The sequence below is a fragment of the Triturus cristatus genome, chromosome 4_2, assembly GCF_964204655.1.
Source record: "Triturus cristatus chromosome 4_2, aTriCri1.1, whole genome shotgun sequence".
In the NCBI taxonomy this organism is placed as follows: Eukaryota; Metazoa; Chordata; class Amphibia; order Caudata; family Salamandridae; genus Triturus; species Triturus cristatus.
The window spans coordinates 24,676,157-24,700,746 of NC_140586.1; positions in this window are offsets into that span (position 1 = coordinate 24,676,157).

The window sequence follows — 24,590 nt, forward strand, 5'->3', positions numbered from 1 at the left end:
GGCCCTGGTGGCCGCTCAAACCATATACTAAAATAGTGGTATAAGTACCACGAACAGGAAAGGGAAAAGGCCTAGGGCCTCTAGAATCGCTGGGCCTACAAGGAGCTAACTTCAGTTAGTGACCAGGAGGTCCACGGGTTGCGTGTGCAGAGCAAATAGTCACACGCGTGCTCCCATAGATTTTCAATGGGTGCGTAAAAAGTACAAAGTTACTGCAAAAAGGATCTTCCGGATGGACTATGAACTTAAGATTCGAAACACAGACACTAGAGATGATACTCTACACTTGGGCACCAGAGTGCCAGCTTTACCTCACCCACAGGAAGCGGGTGCGTAGGTGTCGAAGTGCGTCGGGTTTCTTCTATCTGTTCAATGGAGCCTGTGGACAAAGATGCTGCAGGCGATCGGTCCGGAAGAGATGCGGTGGATCCAAGAGTGGATCGGAGTTGTAGAAGACCTGTAAGCAGAGGGGACAGTGTTCACAGTCACTAGCCAGTGACCAGCGTGGCACCAGGTGGGTACCAGGCGATGTCGGGTGCAAACAGGAAGAAAGGTGTAGCTTGTCTCTGCAGCCACGTGGTCCCTGAAGGTCGACGACGTCCAGGAGTCGGTTCACGAGCTGTCCCACGCAGGCTCTTGCTGTCGGCGGTGTCGGCGACTTGGTCGAAGCAAACAAGCCTTGGCAAAAGCAATTGTTGTGGAAAACGAAATAAGCTGATGGTTCTGACCAGCAAGGTCAGAGGGACTGCTCCTTTGGAGGGGAGCAAGGGCCAGTCTGGAGCAACCAGACCAGCAGTGTATTTCTTGAAGTTCGTCGCCAAGATGGCCACTAGCCAGCGGGCCAGCAACCGGTTAGGCGCGTCGAGTGGCAAAATGCAGAAGGGCCCCACGCAGATCGTGGAGATGCTGGAGGGCTCACCTTTGGTGCAGATGCTGCTCGGGTGTTGGGCTTCTCAGATCCCAAAGCACAACTTGGAGGGAGCCTCGGTTGTTGCGCTTGCAGCTTGTCGTGGTCTTTTCAAGATGGCTGGCTCCACGTGTCTCGGTGCCTCCACGGTCTCCTCTTTTCAGCGACTGTGGATCGGGTGGTGAGAAGTCTGGAGGTCCAGGTCTTGTCAGTCTCTGGGCTCGGGCTCCGGCGGGAGGCGGCGGCAAAGCAGACGTTGATTCGCTGGATGGTGCTTGCGTTAGCAAGGTGGTCACTCCCTGACCACAGGGGAGATTGGCTTCAGTCCTCTGTGCGGCAGAGCGTCGAAGTTCCCGTCTTCTTCTTAGTTTCAAGTTGATTCCAGGATGTCTGAAGTCTTAGGACACAGCTCCTACCTTTAAGCGGATTCTAGGGGCCGGACTACCTGCTAGGTCCCTCCCTAAGGGTGGGACCAGGAAGGGGGGTGGTTACACCCCCAATCCTTTGTCCAGCTCGCCCCAGGCCCGGGACTGGTGTGCCCCAGGACCGGATTGAACTGGCACATGCACCGAGGCCCCTTGTGAGCCTCAGGCATGTCTGGTTTCTTTCAAGCCCTACCTGACCAATACACAAAATCCTGTCTGGGGTGGTGCACGCACCTCCCCTGGCAGGAAACCCTTTGTCCACACCTCCCAAGCTGGAAGGACTCCCAGCAGCAGGAGGGCAGACTTGTGTCTGTGGTGGCAGCATCCATTTTGTGGAGCTGAGGCTATGTCTGATTTTACCCGGGTTTCAGGTACTGTACATGTCGTGTCCCTCTAGAAGGGTGGAATGCTAACCCCGTCGCCAGAATTGGCGAGGGGTTAGTATTCCAATTCGTATGAGACCTTACTCGACATGTTTTGATAAAGCCAAACCAAAGTTAGCATTTAACCGCGAGGTTCATAATGCACTTAAGAGTATATGGTATGACGATATCTGGGAACAGTAGAAGGAAGTTGTTCCGACCACTGCAGACAGGCTCAGCTCATGCCAGAGCACCATCTCACATGGAACCAAGCACTCTGCCTTCAGGATTTTTAAGGCCTGCCATAGGAGTGACTTATAGGTTAACATGTGTCCCATTTAAGGTTAGGTATAGGTATACTACACCTAAGTAAGAGGTGGTTACACCAACTTACCCCAGCTGAGTGATCAGCCAGTTGTGTCAAATTTGTTAGGCCAAGCCTGGGGTGGCATAATACATGCTTCAGCCCCTGGCAGGCCTTAGATACACCAATGCCCTGGGTACCTAGTGTACACTGGTACAGGGGCTCACAGGGTGATCCACTTCCAATTGGTTATGCACCTAGGGTGCATAGTATAAATTTAGTAGAGAGAACAGCAGGCTGGGGGTCTGATTGGCAGGCCCACAGCCTCAATATGTCAAAAACCAGTGAAGCAAAAAGCAAAAATTTGGGGTGACCATAGGATAGCAGACCCTACTCTCCTACAGGGGAGTTCTACAAAACAAGTGTAACAGACAGGCCGGCCAGTCCCGCCGCGCCAGCGGACCGGCGCAAGTACGTAACGCTCCGTGCACCGTCCGCCAGTATGAGTCGAGCGCTGGACAGCTCCATAACATGTGCACCAGTCCAGCATCCAGAGCCTTGCAGCGTGGGCATTCAGCGTCCGCCCGGTGGAAATAGCGATTGATGGAGTCGGGAGTGAGATATGCTCTGTGCAGTATGAAGTACTGGATTTGGCGAAACCGCAGGTTCCTGGGGACCCGTGTGGGCCCCCGTAGCGTATCCCTCCATTCCTTGTCGGTCATGGGGCGGTCCAGATCCACTTCCCATTTACCCCGCAACGGAGACAGGTCCGTCGCCACCTGCGTGCGCAAGGAGGCCGCGAACCAACGAATCATGTGACTGCCCCGTCCCATGACATGGAGGTACTGCATCATGAGGTGTTGTGCCGGTTCCTCCTGAAGAGCACCCCACCGACTCTTCAGCGTCGCGATTAGCGAGCGGTGACGGAGGAACTGACCGGCCGCTAACCCCGTCTCCTCCGCCAGTTGAGCGAACGGTATAAGCGCACCATCGTGGTAGAGGTCCCCCAGCATACAGATGTCCGCCGCGTGCCAGTCCGCAAGCTCCGTCGAGCGCAATATCCCTCGACCGCTAGGTGAACCCTCAATCGGTATGGCAGGGGCGTATGGGGTATGCGACCGAGTCAAGTAGAGGGCACGCCGATAGCACTTACAGGCCACCGCCACTAGAAGGGGGCCCGGCTTGACCACTCTGGCCGTCGGGTGGAACAACGCGATAATATCCGTCAGGGGGAGTGGTGGCTCCATGGATGCCGTGTCATCCCTCTCCCTGTCGGCCAACCACCTGGCCACCCATTGCAGCTGTGCTGCTAGGTAATAGTGCGCAAAGCAGGGCATCGCGAGTCCCCCCTGACCCGTGGGGAGGTACAACTTAGAGAGCGCCACTCTGTGGCGTGCGTTGCCCCATACAAAATCCCGAAGGGAGCGCTCCAAGGCGGCGAAGAAGGACGCTGGAATGTAGGTCGGCAGATTAGCAAAATAGTAGAGGAGTCTGGGCAGGGCCACCATTTTGACCAGTGCAATGCGGCCCGTGACCGCAAGGGGGAGGGTGCCCCAGATGCGCATCTGGGCCCTGATCGCCGTCACCGCCCTGCCCAAGTTACCCTCCACCAAGTCAGCGGGTCGCCGATACACCTGGATGCCCAGGTAACGGAAGGTGTCCAGCTGCCACCGGACAGACACACCCCCCAACTGAAACCGGGGATCCAGAGCATCATCACAGAACGGGTAGAGACACGATTTGGCTGCGTTCACCCTTAACCCGGAAAGCGTTGCAAACTCCGTGAGAACCCGCTCAAGGTCCCCTGAAATATTCGCCACGTCCCGTACGAAGATCAAGAGGTCATCCGCGTATAAGGAGACCTGGTGGGTGGTGTCGCCCATTGGAATGCCGTCCGTCAACACCCTCCGCAGGGTGGCCGCCAAGGGCTCTATGGCAAGCGCAAAAAGGAGGGGTGAGAGGGGGCACCCCTGCCTGGTACCTCGGCCAACCGAGATGGCCTCGGAAATATACGGGCCAGTTCTCACCCGGACCACAGGGTTCTTGTAGAGGAGCGCCGCCATTTGCAGAAACCCAAGGCCTAGTCCGTAATGCGATAGTGTTGCCACCAGATAGCCCCACTCCAGGCAATCGAAGGCTTTTTCGAGGTCTAACACTAGACAGCCCGCCCGTGGCCAATGCTGTGCACCGTGTGCGGCAACACGGAAGAACCGGCGGAGATTAAGCGAAGTGCTGCGCTTCGGCACGAACCCATTCTGGTCCCTGTGCACCAGTACAGGCACAGTGGGGGCCAGCCGCTCCGCTAGGACCTTGGCCAGGATCTTGTAATCGGTGTTGAGGAGGGCAAGGGGGCGATAGGACCCTAGATTAGTAGGATCACGCCCCGGCTTGGGTAAAGAGATCAGGTAGGCCTCCCTCATGGAGGCGGGCAGGGTGGCCTCCTCAAGGGCTGTGAGATATAATGCGTGCAGACGGGGCACCAGAGACTCCCGATATGCTTTGTAGTATTCTGCCGGGAGACCATCCGGCCCAGGCGCCTTGCCAGAGGCCAGTGAGGCCACCGCGTCCCCTATCTCCTCCAGAGTGAGGGGACCCTCCAGTGTTTCCTGGTGGGCATCCGGAATTGTGGGGAGGACGGCGGCCCCCAGAAACAGATCAAGATCCTGTGCCTGCCGTCGCCCCACTGAGGTGTACAGGTCTTTGTAGTGTGCCGTGAGTATCTGGTGGATCTCCCGCTGCGTGTGCACCAGCGTACCGTCCAACCCGCGGATGGAGGCTATTGGCGCATAGCCCGATTCCTGCCGGATCAGCCAGGCCAGCAATCGCCCCGCCCTCTCCGATGTGGCGTGGACCCGTGCCGAATGGGCAGCGTAGTTGTGGCAGCGCAACCTCTCCAACAGCTCAGCATGGCGTGCCCGGAGCCGGGCCAGCCTAGTCGAGTCACGCCCACCACCCTCGCCATGACGTTCGCATGCCAGTAGCCGAGTTTCCAGAGCGGTGAGTAGCAACATAAGCTGCTTACGGATATTCCCTGTCGCCCCCAGGCAGTGTCCCCGCATGGCCAATTTGTGCGCGTCCCACTCTGTCAACGTGCTCTCCGCCGTGCCCTCATTGAGGTCAAAGAACTGTTCGACCGCTGTGCCGAGCGAGGCCCGGAACTCCGCGTCCTCAAGAGCAGCCGGTTGCAAGCGCCAAGTGGGAATGGGGGGGTCTCCCCGGGTCCCAGCAGAGACGCAGTCTAAGAGGATTGTGGTCAGAATGAGTCCGGCCCAGGTAATCCGCCTGGATTATCATAGGGTCCAGCGACGGAGAGCTCACCACCCTGTCGAGGCGGACGTAAAGATCATGTACCGCAGAATAATATGAATAGAGCCGGTCAGTGGGATGTAAGGTGCGCCAGACGTCATGAAGGGCCCACCGTGACAACCAATCAGTAAGGTTCCTCGCGTTCGAGACTGCCTGTGTGCTACGGAGTGGCGGGTAGGATCTATCAAGGCTCGTGTCCAGCACGGCATTAAAGTCCCCACCTAGCAACCAGGGAAGACCCACATACGGGGTCAAGGCCACCGAGAGGCGATCAAGGAACGACGGTTGGTCAACGTTCGGGGCATAGATAGATCCTAGGAGCACAGGGTGCCCATTGAGCCGCCCCCGCACCAGAGTGTATCGACCAGCAGGGTCAAGCACCATCTCGGAGCATGTGAAGGGTGTGCCTGCCCGTACCCAAACCAGTGTACCCCGTGCATGCGTGGAATATGTGGTCCCGAAAAGCTGTCCCCTCCACCGGGCGCGCAGCCTGTCCAGTTCCGGCCGTGTCATGTGCGTCTCTTGGAGAAGGGCCACCCCTATCTTGTGAGGAGGACAGGTCAGTCTCAGTGTCACTGTGAATGCGAGCCGCCACGTCCCCCTGGCTGCTCACAGAACCCAGAGTGGCCACCGCCTCCAGAGCCTCCAGCCGCTCCACACGCATCCTCTCCGGACTCGGCGCCACCGGGGGACTCGGCCCCATCCCACCACGTCGGTCCCTCTGTCTCCGCCGTCTCAGCCTCTTCTCCCTACGCACCACAGGCCCCGGGTCCGCGGGCCGGGGGCCACCATGTTGGCCCGTTTCCTCCAGCCAGTCCCAGACATCGAACGGGGCATCAAAAAATCGTGTCTCATCTTTCGTGACCACCCGGAGGCGCGAGGGGAACAGCAGCGAGTATTGGATGTGCAGCTCACGGAGCCGGCGTTTCACCTCCAGGTAGTTGCTCCTCCGCTTCTGAACAGTCGCAGTGTAGTCCGGGAACAACATCACCGGGCCACCCCCTATTGTAAGGGCACCCATCTTCCGCGTTTCCCGGAGGATCACGTCCCGGTCCCGGTAGTTGAGGAGGCGAAACAGGAAAGAACGCGGCCGGGCTCCAGGGACAGGCTTCCGCATCGGCACTCTGTGCGCCCGTTCCACCACGAACTGCGGGGAGAGCACTCCTGGGGGCAGGATGTCCCGCAACCAGTCCTCAACAAACTGCTCAGGTCGCCGCCCTTCCTCGCCCTCCACCAGGCCCACGACTCGTATGTTCTGGCGCCGAGAGCGGCCCTCCGCATCCTCCGCACGGTCCTCAAGGGTGTTAACGCGGTCGATCAGGTCCTGCAAGGTGGCAGAGTGATTGCGCACTATCGGCTGCACGTCCTGTAGCGCCTGGTTGTGACCGGCAACGGTGTCCGCCAGCCTGCGATGGTCGGCGTGGAGCAGGGTGAAGTCAACCGTGACTTTGTCGATCCGGGACTCCAGTGAGGTGCGGGTTTGTTCCAGCGTGTTGCCCAGCCGGTCGACCGCTGCCAGCATGGCGTCCATTTTGGCCTCCAGGGTCGATGCAGGCGGCGCCACGGTCCCAACAGGGCGCCCCGGCGTCGCGTCAGGGCCGTCCGCCCTCAGTCTGGTCTCAGCCTGCTTGTTCCGAAGCCGCCCCATGGCCAGCTGCTGCGCCGATGGCATTCAGAGGGCTCAGTGGTGCACGAGGCCGATCGGGGCTCCAATTACTACCAGACGCCGTTATCGAAGGGGGTCCAGTCCCACTGCCACGAGTCGGGCCAACGCCAGGGGTGTCAGGGCGCAGGGCAGCGCCGCCGGCGGGGGAGGTGCGCCGCGAGCTGTGGGCAACCAGTAGCCAAGGTCCGCCAGGCCGCACTCCGCCGGGTCCGCAGCAGCCACTCCCCCGCGTCCAGCAGCAGGCAAGCGGTCAGTCCCCTGGGTGCCTCACCCTGATCCCGGCCTATCGGCGCGAGTAGTAGGGCCACAGCGCGGCCGCCAGGGTCGCCTCCGCCACCACAGTGATCCGCTTCGCCTCCAAGGGGCAGCAGTCGGGCGCTCACCAGGGGCCCGTCCACAGCCTCACACCCAGAGAGGGGCCCTCCACACCAGGTCACTCACCGGGCCCCTGGGCGGCGCAGGCTTCATGTCCGCCTCCAGTGCCTCCGGCCGCCATGTCCTCCACCACCGTCCACCGCGGCAGGCTCCTGCTGACTTGGGGTGCTGGGACTGGCAGGATCACAGCGTATGTGGTCATCAGCACAGCGCAGGCGATTTAGCAGGTATCAGGTGCACCGTCACCCCAGGGGAGTCCCTCGCGGGTCCTCAGTCCTCCCGTGGACGGTCCGCGCCTCGACGCGCGGCCCAGCCGCCTCGTGGCAGGCCGCGGCGTGGGGTGATGTTCGCGGCCGGACGCCGCTTCCAGCGCTCTCCGCACTGCTCACCGGTCAGGTCCCCAAGGGGGCGGCACGCAGGCTGAGGCCGCCCCCGCCGCCACTGTTCGTCTCACCGGGCGCCGGGGCCCCACGGGCAGGAATAGGCAGCCCTGGCAGCCCCGCAGCACACTCCGGGCAGGTGAACCAAAGGAGAACGGCTCCTTTGCTCGGGAGCTTCACTCAGGCACAGCCATCTTGGCCGCGCGCTCTCTAGCGCCCCCCACGGAGTTGTATCCCTGATGATACAAATGTACAACGCACAGCGTGCGCCCGGCCTCGTCGGGGGCTTGTAAGGTAACAAATTTGTAAGCGTCTGAAAGAGCGTTATATATCACGCACTCAGCGCGCCCCTTACCTGTCTCCCTGAGTTTGGTCCGGTCTGCTTCGTAGACAGAGAACGGGTATGATTCCGTATTCCGAGGCGGGTAGGAAAGCGTCCGCCCTCGGAATACCGTGGTCACGCCCCCTGCAGCTCCAGCGGGAAAGAAAGCGTCCGCGCTCTGAGGAGGCGTCGGGGTTGAGATATGGCTCTGAGGCTGGTCCTAGCGGGAAGGCAAGCGTCCGTGCACTGCGGAGGCGTCGGGGGTGATATGGCTCTGAGGCTGGTCCTAGCGGGAAGGCAAGCGTCCGCGCACTGCGGATCGACGTACGATGGTCAACTGCAGCGAAGCCTCGGGGCAGTTTCAGGTTCCGGTAGGATTGTCAAGCACTCACCATGGCTTGAGGTGAAGCTTATATAGGGGCGGGTTGTTTCATGTTCCCGCGCGTTTCCCGGCCGGGCCCCATGGTGTTATGGGAGTTGTAGTGCTTTTGGGTTGTGCACTGCTCCCGTCTTTTCCTTTGGTTTGAATTCGCTTTATAAGGGTGGTGGCGAGCTCGGGCATGCTTGTAACCGTGGAGTATCGCTACACCAAGGAAGCCATGGTGTAAAATCTGTAAACAGAAAACCCATTGGACTTCAGATTGTAACAAGGCCAAAGACTCCACAAGTACCACACCTGCCCCTAAAGCACCTGTTCCCCCTAGTCCAGCTATAGGTGGTGGTACACAGAACAAGGGCATACTAGGGTTGACCCTGGGATCTGGAGAGGACTCTGGCCTAGTCAGAACTCCTACTCAGGCTGTTCTAGTTTGTGATGGGGACCTGTCCCTGTTTGTGAGCCCCAGTGGTCTGGGCAAATACAAACAACAGCCAAAAATAAATGGAAGGAAGTCATTAGCTTACAGGGACACAGGAGCCAGTGTCGTGTCACAATGGTGACTGAGACACTTGTGGCCCCTGACCAGATCATACTTAGGGAAACTTACCAAGTGACCAATGCAAGCAACGTTAGTACTAACCATGCTCTAGCAGTTGTGAACTTCTCCTGGGGAGGGGTAACTGGCCTCATGAAAGTTGTGGTGAGTGCAGACCTACCTGTTGAATGTTTACTAGGGAATGATTTGGAGACCTCAGCATGGGCTGAGGTGGAGCTAAGTACCCATGCAGCAATGTTAGGTATACCAGCAGAAGTGTTTGCCCTGACAAGGTCAAAAGCAAAGCTGACAGGAACTGAACAGGCCTTGGATCCTGGAAAAATGGACCAAGGACCTTCCAAGAGGAGGAGTAGCAGGGGTAAGGCAGAGCCTTCCCCCCAGGATCAGTCTGTAGAGACTCTTTTAGCAGAAGAGGATCTAGCTCCTGAAGAAGTAACTGCCCCAGATGAACTTGAACCTGATCAGGTTGAGTTCTTGGGGGCAGGGGGGCCTTCTAGGACAGACTTGAGCCTGGAGCAGCAGAGCTGCCCCACTCTTGAACCCCTCAGACAGCAAGCTGCTGCTGAGGCTGCAGGGAATGCCAGTGGTACCCATAAAATATATTGGGATGAAGGGCTCCTTTACTCTGAGGGTTGAGACCCCAAGCCTGGTGCAGCCAGGAGGTTGGTCATACCTCAAAGGTTTAGGGGCTTCCTACTCACACTGGCCCATGATATTCCCTTAGCAGGACACCTGGGCCAAAACAAGACATGGGACATAATTGTCCCTCACTTTCACTGGCCACAAATGAGCGAGGACTGTAAGAGCTTTTGCAGCTCTTGCATTACCTGTCAAGCCAGTGGCAAGGCAGGCAAGTCCACAAAGGCCCCCCTGATACCATTGCCTGTGGTGGGGGTGCCCTTTGAGCGGGTGGGGATTGACATAGTTGGTCCCCTAGACCCACCAACAGCATCTGGGCACAGGTTCATTCTGGTGGTAGTGGATCATGCCACCAGATACCCAGAAGCTATTCCACTTAGGACCATCACAGCACCTGTGGTGGCAAGGGCCCTCCTGGGAGTCTTTTCCAGGGTGGGTTTTCCTAAGGAGGTATTGTCTGACAGAGATACAAACTTCATGAGTAGCTACCTCAAGGCAATGTGGAAGGAGTGTGGGGTTAACTATAAGTTCACCACCCCTTACCATCCTCAATGCAATGGCCTTGTTGAGAGATTCAACAAGACCTTAAAGGGTATGATCAAAGGGCTCCCAGAAAAGCTTAGGCGAAAATGGGATGTTCTTCTGCCCTGCCTTCTCTTTGCATACAGGGAGATGCCACAAAAGGGGGTTGGTTATAGCCCCTTTGAACTTTTGTTTGGCCATCCTGTTAGAGGGCCACTCTGTCTAGTGAAGGAGGGATGGGAGTTACCTCTCAAACCCCCTAAACAGGATGTAGCAGACTATGTACTTGGTCTCCGCTCCCGGATGGCCGAGTATATGAAGAAGGCACCTAAAAACCTGGAGGCAAGTCAGGAATTACAGAAGGCCTGGCACGACCAAAAGGCTGTGCTGGTGGTGTACCAGCCAGGACAGAAGGTATGGGTGTTGGAGCCAGTGGCCCCAGCAGCTCTCCAAAATAAGTGGAGTGGACCCCATACCATTTTGGAGAAAAAGGGAGAGGTCACCTATTTGGTGGACCTTGGCACTCCCAGAAGTCCCCACAGGGATATTTCATGTTAATAGACTGAAAGCATATGTGGACAGGGCTGACATGGGCTTGCTCATGGCAACAGATGAGGGACAGGAGGAAGAGAGTGACCCTCTCCCAGACCTGCTCTCTCACAACCCTGATGATGGGTCAGTAGATGGAGTAGCCTTGGCAGGCAGTCTCACTGACCAGCAGCAAGCAGACTGTAGACAAGTTCTTCAGTCTTACAGACATGTTTTCACTGACTCCAAGTCAGACCCCCTGGTGCACTCACGAAGTAGACACTGGGGACAGTCTGGCTGTCAAGAATAAAATCTACAGGCAACTTGACCATGTCAGGGACTGCATACGGACAGAAGTCCAAAAGATGTTAGAGTTGGGAGTGATTGAGCCCTCAGAGAGCCCTTGGGCTAGCCCAGTAGTCCTAGTACCAAAACCTCACACCCAGGACGGTAAGAGAGAGATGAGGTTCTGTGTTGACTACAGAGGACTCAATGCAGTCACTAAGACTGATGCACACCCAATTCCCAGAGCAGATGAGCTCATAGATAGATTGGCCTCAGCCAAGTATCTGAGCACATTTGATCAGACATCAGGCTACTGGCAGATAAGGTTAGCTGAATCTGCAAAAGCCAAAACAGCATTTTCTACCCCTGGTGGGCACTATCAATGTATTGTAATGCCCTTTGGTTTGAAAAATGCACCTGCCACTTTTCAAAGGTTGGTGAACCAAGTCCTCTCAGGCCTGGAAGACTTTAGTGCAGCATATCTAGATGATATTGCTGTCTTCAGCTCCACCTGGGAGGATCACCTGATCCACCTGAGGAACGTTTTGGAAGCACTGCAAAAGGCAGGGCTCACTATCAAGGCTACTAAGTGCCAGATAGGGCAGAGTCAGGTTGTATACCTGGGTCACCGTGTAGGTGGAGGCCAGGTTCAGCCACTTCAGAGCAAAATCCAGACCATCATGGACTGGGTTGCTCCAACCACCCAGACTCAGGTCCGAGCTTTCTTGAGCCTGACTGGTTATTATAGGAGGTTTGTAAAGGGATATGGATCCATTGTGACCCCCTTGAATGACCTCACCTCTAAGAGGATGCCCAAAAAGGTTCAGTGGACTGTCAGCTGTCAGAAAGCTTTTGATGACCTAAAACAGGCAATGTGCTCTGCTCCAGTGCTCCAAAGCCCCAACTACTCCAAAGAATTCATAGTTCAAACTGATGCATCAGAGGTGGGGGTAGGTGCTGTGTTATCACAACTGAATGAGGAGGGCCAGGATCAACCAGTATCTTTTATTAGCAGAAGGTTGACCCCTAGAGAGAAACGTTGGTCAGCTATAGAGAGGGAGGCATTTGCTGTGGTCTGGGCCTTGAAGAAGCTGAGGCCATACTTGTTTGGCACTCACTTCCTAGTTCAAACCGACCATAAGCCCCTCCTATGGCTAAAACAGATGAAGGGTGAAAACCCCAAACTACTCAGGTGGTCCATTTCCCTACAGGGGATGGACTATACAGTGGAACATAGACCTGGGAGCAACCATGCCAATGCAGATGGCCTCTCCAGATATTTCCACTAAGAACATGAAGACTCAACTGGTCAAGGTTAGTTTAATGTCCCTGCGTTTGGGGGGGGGGTTATGTAGGAGAGTGGCATCGACTGCATAGTTGCCCCCAACTTTTTGCTGATGTTTTGACTGTTTTATGACACTAGCCAGGCTGTGGCCCTGCTATCCAGGACCCCAGCCTATCTGCTTCCTCTCTTAAACGATGTGAGTACCCTAGGTACAAGCCGATTGGACACTGAGGATACCCTGGCAGACCCTTGTAGATGGTACCCTAGGTACCCAGGGCATGGGTCCCTCAGTAGGCCTACCAGGGCTGCAGCACTTATTGTGCCACCCTGGGACAGCCATACAAATTGACACCACCAGACCACTACTGTAATCTGAGTAAGGTGGTGCTAGAACCCCTTACAGGGATATAGGTACCCTATAATCCACCCCATTACAACACATATACTCTCATAGGTCACCCCTATAGCAGACCTTGGTAATCCTACAAGGCAGGGTGCTGAGGTATGTGTGAGGGGGGACCCCTACCTGAGTAGGGCCCCTCTGCAACCTTCGTAAAACCATTGCTGGGTTGTTTGTAGTGTAGCCATACCACATACTCTTAACCACATTATAAGTCTATCGCGATAACGCGATAACTTTAGAATGGCTACACAGAACCATATCGTGTTTGGTGTCAAACATGTAGGAATCATACCCCCAGTCCAGCCATGGGCATGAGGGCACGATTCCCCCCTGCTAGAGGGGCGATATGGGAAAAGCGGCAGAATTTAGACACCAATTTAAAAGTGCACCCTTAGTACAAAATGGATGCTACCAGCCACCCACACGACTCTGGCTGCCTGTTGCTGGGGAAAATCCCAGCCTCGGCAGCTGGACAATAGGGATCCTGTTGCAGGGAGGTGCCAGCACCTCCCCAGACAGACTATGTGGATTGGAACTGGGTGGGTGCACCGTAGGATGCCTTTCAGAGTTGCACGTAGGCAGTTTTTTAACTTTAAGTGCATCGACACCATAGCGACTTTGACAAAATGTCAGAAACGTTATGGTGAGACTCGTCCAACCACTGTGAATGACAGTCTTTTTTTAAGAGTGTCGACGGTGCAGTTGAGTGCTTCGCCTCCTTGTAACTCCGGGTACTCCTCTGTCCCAAGCGTGGCAGGAGAATCACAAGGCTGGCCACCGTTTCCTGATGGCATTAGGGTAAGATAGGGTAGTGCAATTTGTGGTCGTGAACAGGAATAGCTTAACTCTTGCAAGCAACAGTTGGCATCACCAAGAACAAAAAAGTTAAAATGGCAGGTGCAGCGTATGATATTCACTGCCGGGCCTGCCTTGGACCTACTTTGAGCCCACCGTGCAGCCTTAACTTGGAACTTCTACATTTTGTTTAACACAAAAATTTGACTGGAGAATTTTATGGAGAACAGTAGGCTGTTGGACAGGTGCAGCGGACTTCTGTTTTTCCAGAGGTAGGGAATTTGTACTGGGATCAGCTCTGAATGATTTCCAGATGTTCATCGAGGGCACTGTTTGACCTCTGATATTATTTAAGCTATTGCCATCTTTCCACACTTTGAATCATGTGGTCCTCCTCTGCTGCCTTTCTTGGTGGGGTGACAGGAAGAGCTGCTCTCCATTGGCTCTCTACATGCCCTTCCAACTTTGAACCCTTGTATCACCGATACACTCCGTGGACTTCTGGCATGAGGTTTGCAGCGCACTTATGACTTGAGTCTCCAAATTAAAGAACGGTGTTAGTATTGTTGGTTGGCCTCTGTACCTAGCTCTGGATGCCACAGGCCATCCAACAATACCTTGAACCTCTTTAAGTTGGCAACTGAAGCCATGAGCGCCCCAGCTAAACTCGTGCAGAATCCTACGGATTGGCGGATGTGGCAGAACTATCTCACGGCGAGATGTTGGTAGTAGATAACATGAGATATTTGGAGAACTGACTGGCGGTCTCAGTCTACGGACACCATCTAATTTTTTTGTTCCTGGAAATGAAAATGAGAAAGCTGGTGCCAACCAACTCAGGAGGAGCTGTAGTGATAGATGACCTCATCACAAGCTGACCATGCTGAGGTTATGCCCACCCAGAATTGGAGCAGCACACCCCCACATCCGGACCTTTCCAAGATTTGGACATTGCAGATGACCTCTTTGGCCTGACCTGACCATAAACATTGGTCCCTGTGTCCAGTAAGTTGTTCGCATTTTATACTTACAGGAGCATCTGCACAGACCATTGCAGATTAAACAAATGGATGATCCAGTAGTGAAAACTTTGCTAGTTGCCATTCTCCCTGAACTGGACTGGGGCCAAGTCCCACAAAGATTCTGGAAGTGCTGGTGTTGCTGAACCACACAGAGAGAAAAACCCGCCCACGTGAGTCTGCATCAGAGACCCGATATTGCTCCCATGCAGCTGCCCACAAAACAAGAACTGGCGCACAGTGCATCTGTGTAGGAGAGTGGCATCGACTGCATAGTTGCCCCCAACTTTTTGCTGATGTTTTGACTGTTTTATTACACTAGCCAGGCTGTGGCCCTGCTATCCAGGACCCCAGCCTATCTGCTTCCAGACAGACTATGTGGATTGGAACTGGGTGGGTGCACCGTAGGATGCCTTTCAGAGTTGCACGTAGGCAGCTACAGCGCCTACATTCTGCATACACCGCCTGGAACCGGTTCAGGGGCATCCTGCCCCTCGCCCAGGCGGGAAACAAACAAAGGGGAGAGGGTGTAGCCACCCTTTCCCGCCTCACCTCTCATTGGTGGACACTACTCTGGACACTCCCCTAATCTTGGGGATAAAGGTGAATAACGTGGCCCCAGAGCCTGAGTTTAATCTTGGACTATACAGACTTGACCTTCGACGAGCTGCTGCCCAGCTGACTGAAGAAATCTCCCTTGGGGTAAAGGAGTTGCCCCCCTGCTTGGCAGGCACCTGAAACACTGCAAGTGACCCGGTTGGAACTTCGCTGCTCCTACAGACTTCGTCGACTCCCAGCGCCCTTGAGGTGGGTTTCCTGAGCATCCCAGAGGCCAGTGAGTGTGCACAGCAAGGCTGAGCACCGTGGACCGCGTGGGTGCCGAGATCTCCAATACCCCAGGACACCGGCCACCTCTTGCATAGCACACGACCCTGACCAGTGGGGAAGTTGTGCTTTGGCCCAAACGTAAGCCAACCTCTCAGCAGCAATTGTGCCAAAGACCAGTGCCCTAGCTCACTCCGGTGGCCCGTGGGCTCCCTTTTACGCACTCCAAATTGCTGCCTTCCGTGGTCCCTTGTCTCTCGACTTGTGGGCCCTGGCAGAGGACAATCTTAACTTTCAAGAGTTTCCCTGGTTGCTCCAGGCCTGCTCTACAGTCTCCTCAAAGGAGACCTCTCACAGACCTCGTGGGTCTGCACCAGTAGCTGGTTTGTTTATCTTGCATGGGTTGCGGTTGCCAAGGCTTACTGGATCCAATCCGGACACTAAGACCGCAGCGACCCTCATCCGACGTGGGACAGTCGCCCTCCAGAAGCTGGCCTTCCTTGAAGCCTCCCGGAGCCCGTGGCTGCAGATCCAAGCTACACCTCTTTCCACTTGAAGCACCCGACATTGAAGGGCTCTTTCCTTTGAGCTCCCTGGTCACTGTGCCGTGACCCAGACTCTGTCCCCTCTGCTTTCAGGTTCTTCTCTACAAGATCTACAACTTCAATCTTCACAGCATCATCGACGCTTTTGGCTAGCAGCAGTTTTGTACATTTTCCCATTGAAAATCAGCCCGCGACCCGACATCGAAAACGACCTATGCACCCGGCTTCCCTGGGGCAGGTAATAGTGGTACCTCGGTACTCTCGTGGTAGTGGGCTCTTCAAAAGCTTAACTCTAAGTTTTCACCTTTGAACTCCTGCTAGAAGTGTCTTTAATCTGTTTAAATCAAACCGCGACATTCTCCATAGGCTATAATAGAGATCCCGATAGCAGCTATTTCCATGGACGCGCCTCCCGTGGGTCCCCTTCCTCATAACTTGGGGTGGATTCTTAAGGGGCCAGCGATCCTAAACGCCCTAGGCATTGTCTGTAGAATTGTCGTGGTTCTTATACCACTTTTTTAATATATGGTTTGGTCCCCCCCTGGGGCCCTATGATTCCAGTGCTATTTATTGTATCTATCAATGCTTGTTTGAATTGTAACTTTGCCTCTAGCCTCATAAAGAGACTTGTGGGATTCTGTTTAGAATAAATACATATATTTTATATATATACCTGTGTGGACTACTCTTTCATTTGGTCACTCAAGAGGTTATCTATGGTAAAACAATAAGCTTAACACTCCTTCAAGACTTAGCCTGAAGGCTGCTCTCCACAGCTACCACTAGGATAGCTTTCTTTAAAGGTTGTCTTTAACCTATCACCATAAGAGTCGAATTGGACTGGTACAAGGTGTCCCCTATAACTAGAGGACAGCATATGCCAGGCCAACTTCTCACAATCTGGACCTAGGGACCTCTTAGCCTTCAAGTCAATATCAAGGGTGAATCTCCTTCGCCCCGGACCCTCCCTATACCTTCGAGAACCTGTCTTCTTCAATTTAGCTTTGTAATTGCCCCTGGGGTTTTAAGATTTCCTAAACTTCACCCAATGGTCTGGAGAGCCACTTGAGTATCTATGAGACTCTAGCTCAAGTGGTTCCAGAGATTTTGTTTATGATCTTAGTGCCAGTTCCATCTCCAGCTTTATCTTGGCACCACAGATGGCCGTTGAGGGTTTGCCCACAACAGGAAAACCTTTAGTTAGACCTGCGGACTGTGAGACACAGGCCTTCTGAAATGACCATCACATGGAAAAGGAGTATGCAGAGTGGCTAGCTACTACTCTCAACCAGTAGACCACTATCTACTGGATTCTTGGACCCCAGTGGTCTGTACCACCACAAAAGGTATTGGAAATTGGGCACTGGTCACCTCGTCTGACATCAACAAAAGACCCCTAAGATGGGGTGGGTCCTTTATTCTTTTGGAGGGGATAAGCAGGAAGTGTGATTGGTCTGTTCAGGATATTGTAGCAGTGATCCAAATCACTGCATACCAAAATCTCATCAAAAACACAACCCATCAACCAAAGCCCAAACACTCTTTCATAAGACTTTAAACTGTATCTCTGACACTACTGCCGTATTTCATTTCTATAATGTCTGAATAGCTTGTTTGTCTTGGTTTTCTTTCACTGGAGAATCTATCAGTAGCTTGGCCAACTTCTTCTGTAGACTAACACAGACCATATGCCCCAATTTTAACTGAACTTACAGCTATTAGCAGTTATTTGATTGTTTGAAGTCAGATGTCTGGTTAGAAAAGTCCTCAAGACTTGTTTTCATTAGATAGCCTATTTTTGTGTGTAATGTTTTGTGTATAAATGTATTTACTTTTTAAAGTAAAGGACTAACTGGGTTTGAACTTATTGACTGTTACTGTTGTATAAAGTGCATTCTGAGAGTCTAACATCACACCACTTCCTTCAGTGAGGCTTGCCTGTTCAACCTTGATACTCATAGAAAGAATCAGGGGGCTGAATTACTTACACTTCACGTAACACAACGCAGCAAGGCAACTTGGGGGCAGATTACTGCAAGGATGCCTGTGTTACAGGCAGGGTTGTTTTTGCACAGGAAAGGACACCTTCCTGCACAAAAACAATCCTCAATGGTCTTTTCCACTATGTGTACTGCAAAATGCAGCACACATGGAAAGAGGGAATACAGATATTTCTCCTTATTATGACTACTAGAGAAGGTGTAGTATTTTGACGCATTCCCAGGTTTACAAGTCTTTGTAAATCTGGAAATCAATCAATCAGTATTTTCATAGTGTGATTTATCACCGGGGGGGGGTCATCTAGGCGCTGAGATATGGGGAGCCTTAGTCGAAGAGCCAGGTCTTGAGTTTCTTCCTGAAGTTGGTGAGTGAAGGGGAGGTTCGGAGATGCAGTGGGAGGTCATTGAAGGCTCGACCTCCACTGCGGCTCTGCTGGATGCACGGGACGTGAGCAAGGGAGAGAGAGGCGGATTGGAGCTGTCTGGTCGGCTGGTGGAAGGTCCGCCGGTGGTTGATGTAGAAGGGTCAGCAGCTTGAACTGGCATCTCTTCTGGATGGTTAGCCAGTGGGGGCTTCTGGGGTGGGGAGTGATGCTGGTCCATCCGGGCAGGTTGAGGATGAGTTTGGCTGCGGCGTTCTGTATGGTCTGTAGTCGTTTGAGGAGATGGGTGGTGGTTCATTGCATAGAGTGCATTTCCGTAGTCGAGTCGGCTGGTGGCGAGAGCTTGACTCCCTGTTTGTCTGACGCTGACGGGGATCCACCTGAAAATCTTCTGTAGCATGCAGAGGGTAGAAGCAGAAGGAGGCTACTGCATTGACTTGGTGCTTCTTGGAGAGATTGCTGTCCAGGATGATGCCAAGGTTGCAGGCGTGATTTGTGGGGGTAGGAGAGGGCCTCAGTGCAGTTGGCCACCATGTGTTGTCCCATGGGGAGGTGTTTCTTCCACAGATGAGCACTTCCGTCTTGCCTGTGCTCAGCTTCAGGCAGTTGGATCTCATCCAGTCGGCGACGTTGGTCATGGCGTCTTGAAAGTTGAGTCTGGTGATGGCGGTGTCTTCCGTGAGAGAGAGGATGACTTTGGTGTCGTCAGCGTATGAGATGATGTTGAATCCGTGGGTGCAGATGATATCAGCTAGTGGGGTCATGCTGGTGTTGAAGAGGGTGGGGCTGAGGGATGATCCTGATAAGTGCCAAAATCCATGGGTTTGATGCATGGAATGGAAAGGCCCATGCTCTGCCCATGGAACGCTTTTTCAATGAAAAGTAACCCAAAGCAGCACTTTACGATCCCTTGCGTTATTTTGTATTTACAAACAATGCAAAGTTATTAGTAAATAACAAAAATAATTTTGCATCTGGATGCGCCACAAAAGTGACACAACTCGGACGCAAAATCTTGGTAAATCTGATCTAAGTGTGGAAGAGGATTCACAGCTGTAATGACAATGATTCTTTATTTGTGTGATTAATAAAAACCAATACAAAAGGGCGATCAGTATAAAAGGAATAATTAAAATAGAATAATATATATACACGTCTTGTTCCTAAAACCACCATTTGGTGTTTTTGCTTTATAAAATTTAATTAGCGTTAGTCCTTTAGATGCGCCAAAGCAAACTTTCAGTGGGGACCAGACTGCGTAGGACCCTCATCCAGATAGTTCCCATGCGGTGCCAAGGTTGTCCTGTCTATAAGAGCTGTGCGGGCGTGATAGATGAACTTAGCAAAATTGGCCATATGCTTCACTGTGTCCAGCAAATATAGCGGTTGAACAGCCTCATTAGCCGTCCGCGTGCCCAATTGGAGGAGAATGGGCTTTAAATGGATTTGGCGGACTGGTAACAAGGCAGAACAGCATAGCAAGATGTGAGCCAGCGATTCATGCTTTTAATAGCAGAGGTGGCACTCCGTAATGGCCGGTCTTACTTTCACTGAAGGATACAGGTATTTTAGAGGGAGCGAATGTAGTCTGGCTGCAAGAAAGAATCCTTTGTGGGGCTTGCCTCCCCACCGGCTGTGTAAGATGTGATTTAAGGCCATTTGATATATGAGGGGAACTTTGGGTCTTGTGAAAGCCTCTAGCTGTCAGAGCTTCGATGTCCAATATACGAGAGCATGATCTTACTTGTTTTTTTATTGATGTTTTAATGGTGGTATACTTAATTAAATTCGGATCCCAATTCTCTATGGCTAATTTCAAAAGTTCTTTGGCAGAGGCAAGGCCAGTTGACCACGGGTTGCTAGGTTGTTGAAAAATGTTGTGTATGACAGCCTTCATTGGATTCTCTGGAGCCACAGTTGTTAGATAGAAGTATTTTGCCAGAGTCGCCAGTTCTTCCAAAGATTGTCAATTAAGATTAAATTCCAGACGAATTAAAGTATTCCTAGTGCATGCTGGAAGACAAAATAACTTTTTGTAAGCTGCACAGTGTATCTTTTCAAGGTCCCGCACAAGTTTGCCTGGAAATGCCTGTATCGCATAATTGAGGGAGGGTAGTAATTTTGCCCTCAGGACTCGTTGAATGGCCGTTGTAGTTGGACTTTCTAAAATGGCATGGAGTTTGCAAATGGCATAGGTAACCATTTTTCCTTTCTGCTGGCGCTTGTGGCCGTGGGCCTGTGAGCGACCGGTTTCGCTGAACCAGACTCCGAGATAGTTGTATGATTGTATACTGTTCAATATTAGTGGGCCCAGACTCCATTTCATCAATTTCTTTTTCGGATGGCGTCCAAAAATCACTATCTTGGATTTTGTTGGGTTTGCAACCAGCTTGTTTTTAGCGTTATACTCTGAGAGTGCTATTAAAGCTTTTTGAAGGCCGACTTTGGTGTGGTCCGAAAGGACCAGGCCGTCAGCATATTGTATCAGCTGGATCTTGATTCTCCCAATCCTAGGAGTCGCTAAAGTGGCTCCATGCAGGGCGCTACCCAAATCCGCTGTATATAAATTAAAGAGCAACGGGGCGAGGACACAGCCCTGCTTTAACCCATGATCTGTGATAATTTTTGCTGTAGCAGATTCGCACGCGAGTTTGACTCTTACCCAAGTTTGCAAATACAGCCATCTAATGGCTTGTAATAGTTTCGGGCAGATGTTCCAACAGGCCAATTTCTTCCATAGGATGTTGCGATCTACCCCATCAAATGCTGCTGTGTAGTCGATGAAACAAGAGAAAAGTGGCTGATTACCCTGAGCCATCGTTTGATGTACTAAGTATGATAGGGCAATGATGTTATCAAGGGTGGAACCTCCTGATCGGAACCCGGTCTGGTAGAAGGGGAGAAGATCTTCTTTGCTAACCCAGTCTGCTAGTTCCGTCAGAAGAGTGCTTGCATAAGCCTTGCCCTCAATGTCCAATAAGGCAATCATACGGTAGTCCCTAAGGTCCGTGCTTGGCCCTTTTTTATAGATTGGATGTAGTAGTGATCCCCTCCAGGAGTCTGGAACATCCTCCAAAAGCCTGCACTCGGCATACAACTGTGCCAAGTTCTCGGCCCAGAAGTCGATGTCCTCCCTGAAGAGGGAGCCAGGCAGGCCATTGGGACCAGGGGCTCCATTATGCCGTATTTTTTTCAGAATGGTTCGAATTGCCTGTTTTTCTGAGGGGGTGTGAACGGCCAAAAGTTCCATAGGTTCAGTTGTCACTTTGCTTGATTTTTCCCCAAGAGTTGTTTTTTCTGTTAATTTTATCTTCGAGTCATTGGTGTAGAGGGTTTTTACATGGGCTGTCCAAGTGCTTGCATCAAGTGGGTTCTCTCTGTTAGTGGTCCCGTGGATTACCTTGTTTAAATATTGCCAGAATTCCTTGGATTTGCTGGGTGCAAGCAACTTGAATATATTCAGCCATTTTGCCTCTGTAAGTTTGCGTTTTACCTGCCAGACCAGTTTTGAGTGGCTCTTGGCCACTAGTTTTAGTTCCTTTTTCGCAGACTCGGATCCAGTAGCTCGATAGGCCCTGCGTTTGGAATTCAGTTGTTTGGAGCATTTCTTAATTGCAGGTTGAGGTCCCAGTTTGTATGCGGGGTTAGCATAGGTTCTGTGTATGTTGCTCCCCCGAAGCTGAGATGCTAAATCGTTGGCAAGTGAACCCCATTGCCCTATACGGCCCTTGTCATTAGGGCCTGTCTGCCAGCCTTACCATGTTATTTTCCATGAGGCAAACTTATGACTTGGGAGCGGCCCCCATTTGATTCTTCTAAGGAGTCTATATTGCTCTTCCCCCTTTGTAGCTCCAATACAGAGAAGAATGTAGCAAATTTTCGCAGTAATGGATAACTGTAAGGTTAGGGCGGCGTGGTCACTTTCAGTCCGGGGTTGGACTGCATAATTTAACATATGTTTTTGTAGACTCTCACTTAGTAGAATATAATCTATTGTAGTCTGATTGTTATAAGTGGGTGCTATCAGTGCTGTTGAGTTGACTTTTGTAATTAGAGAGTGTTGTTACCAGGTTGTATGCCCGCATTAGGGCATTGAACCTTCTGGTGCTCCCATTGGGGTGATTTTCAGGTGCATTTAGCCCTATGTCGTGCATATTAAAAATCACCAAGGATGATGGAATCCATGCCTGCATGCTGTAATAGCAGAGTTTCGATCTCGTTTAATAGCTGATTACGTTTGTCTTTCGAACCCGGGCCATGGCGGTTAAAATAGACATTGAGCCAAATCTTGGTAAATCTGATCTAAGTGTGGAAGAGGATTCACAGCTGTACACAATCTCAAATTGTTCCAATTGAGGCGTAGTAACTCCTGACTGACCTGCGACCCCAAGGAAAGGTCTCTCAAGAACTCAGTCAGTCACGAGTTTAACTTGGGTAATTCCCCTTCTGGCTAAAGGCCGTTAGCGCAAGCGATACCAGTCAAAACCAACAGTGCACGCTGAAGAAATCGGTCCTCTGATCGAATGGTAATTGGATTTGGGCTGGAACTGGCTCGTTGGGCAGCGAGGGTTTTTTGGAAACTCCTGCTGCTCACGGTCTCCTGGTCTTTCGCACGCCCCCTCCCCACACACACGCAAACGTCCTTAATGGTGCTGCCTACTCTGAGCATCCTTCGATGGCGACACCTTAAACTGGTCACAGCTCCGAGCAGAGGCGCACCTAGAGCCAAATTTCGGGGGGGGGGGGGGGGGGGGGGGGCTGAACTTTAAGCAATAGACAGAGTAGAGCTGCAGGGGCTCTTAGAAGGGGTGAAACAACAGCAAGGCCTCATTAACATGCAAATGGTCTTTTAAAGACCTGTGAAGTGCTCGGGTGCGGCTGCTTTTTTGCCCGGGAAGGTGTCTCATCCCGGGCTGCCACACACGACGGGGGGGGGGGGGGGGGGGGGCTGAAGCCCTTTGAGTCCAATGGGTGTTGCGCGCCTGGCTCCGAGAGTTCCCTTTTCCATCTCCGCAGCCGCATTTCTGAAACAAATAAACTCCTCTCATTCCTCCGTTCCACCCCTGCTGCTTTCTTGTATTGTTTGTCACACCGAGCAAGATTCCTTAGCAGGCAGTGCCAAGTGTGCGGAGACGGTTTGGCAGTGTTAGCCCAACAGCTGATCTAATTACTAGCGTGCCCTGGTGCCTAGTGACACTGAGGCTTATAAATAGCACGCGCAGGGCGGTGCACCAAGCGCTGCGCTGCCGGTGCTGGGGATGTCGATGCGCTATAAACTACCATGCCGCGGCACCCTCACGGTGACCGGTTCTGATTGGCAGGTGTAGGGTCTGTTTCAGAGACTTTGCCTCTGCGCCTAGTGGCTCCTCAGCCCCTCCTCCTACCCTGTGAGGAGACCCCCCCCCCCCCTCCTCAATCTTTGTGCCTCACCCACGCTCTGTGCCAGATCTCAGCGATGAGTACATCTCCAGACAAGAACGAATCGGGAGTGCGCCCGCTCTGTCGCGGTGATTCGTTCCAAATACTTTGGTTTAGCAATGGTGTGAACAGCGGACGCCTTTACCCTTCCCTCCTAGCCCCCCTCAGTCACAGCGGCAGGCCTATCCGCAGAAGCTCGGAAGGCGAGGGAGCCAGCCCGCCTCGCGCCTTCCACCACACTCACGGAGCCCTGGGTCTTGTCCTGTGCTCGCCTTGGGGGTGGAAAGGCTTTCTGTGGCGGGGCAAAGCAGGGAGTGCAAGGACGTAAGTGAAGTGTAAGGACGGAAGTGAGTATAGTTTTGAGAAGGGACAAATGAGACATTTAAACACCTTAAGGATATGAGTGCGGTAGAGGAATGGGAAGGGAAATGTGAGAACATTTATTTTTCTTAATTAATATATTCCTTTTCAAGATAATGTCATTACAGGAATAAATCCTAAAATACATATTTAAAAAAACTTTTCAGCAATTAAATGATTTAACACATTTCCAGTTATAAAGGGCACCGTTTTAAATATCTTCGGGATATAAGCACAATAGAGGAATGAGATGAGAGATGTGAGAGACATTTGGACACCTGGGGAACATATGTACAGTAGAGGAACGAGAGGGCGGTGTGAGAGACATTGAAAACATTTGACACTCACCTACAGAAAAGAAACGTTAGTGAGATGTGGGTGACATTTCAATACTTTGGGGACATAAATATAGGAGAGGAATAAGAGGGGAGATGTGGCTCCCTTGCTCACTTTGCCACTGGATTCAAGCTAGCCTGGCTGATGAGGGCTGTTAGCCCGAAACCGGTCCCAGGATGCTTGTTTCCGGTCCAGGGAAGACATGGCTTGGCAGTTCGAGCTGGACTGTTCCCATGAGGCACAGGGCAAGACTGATTTGCATATG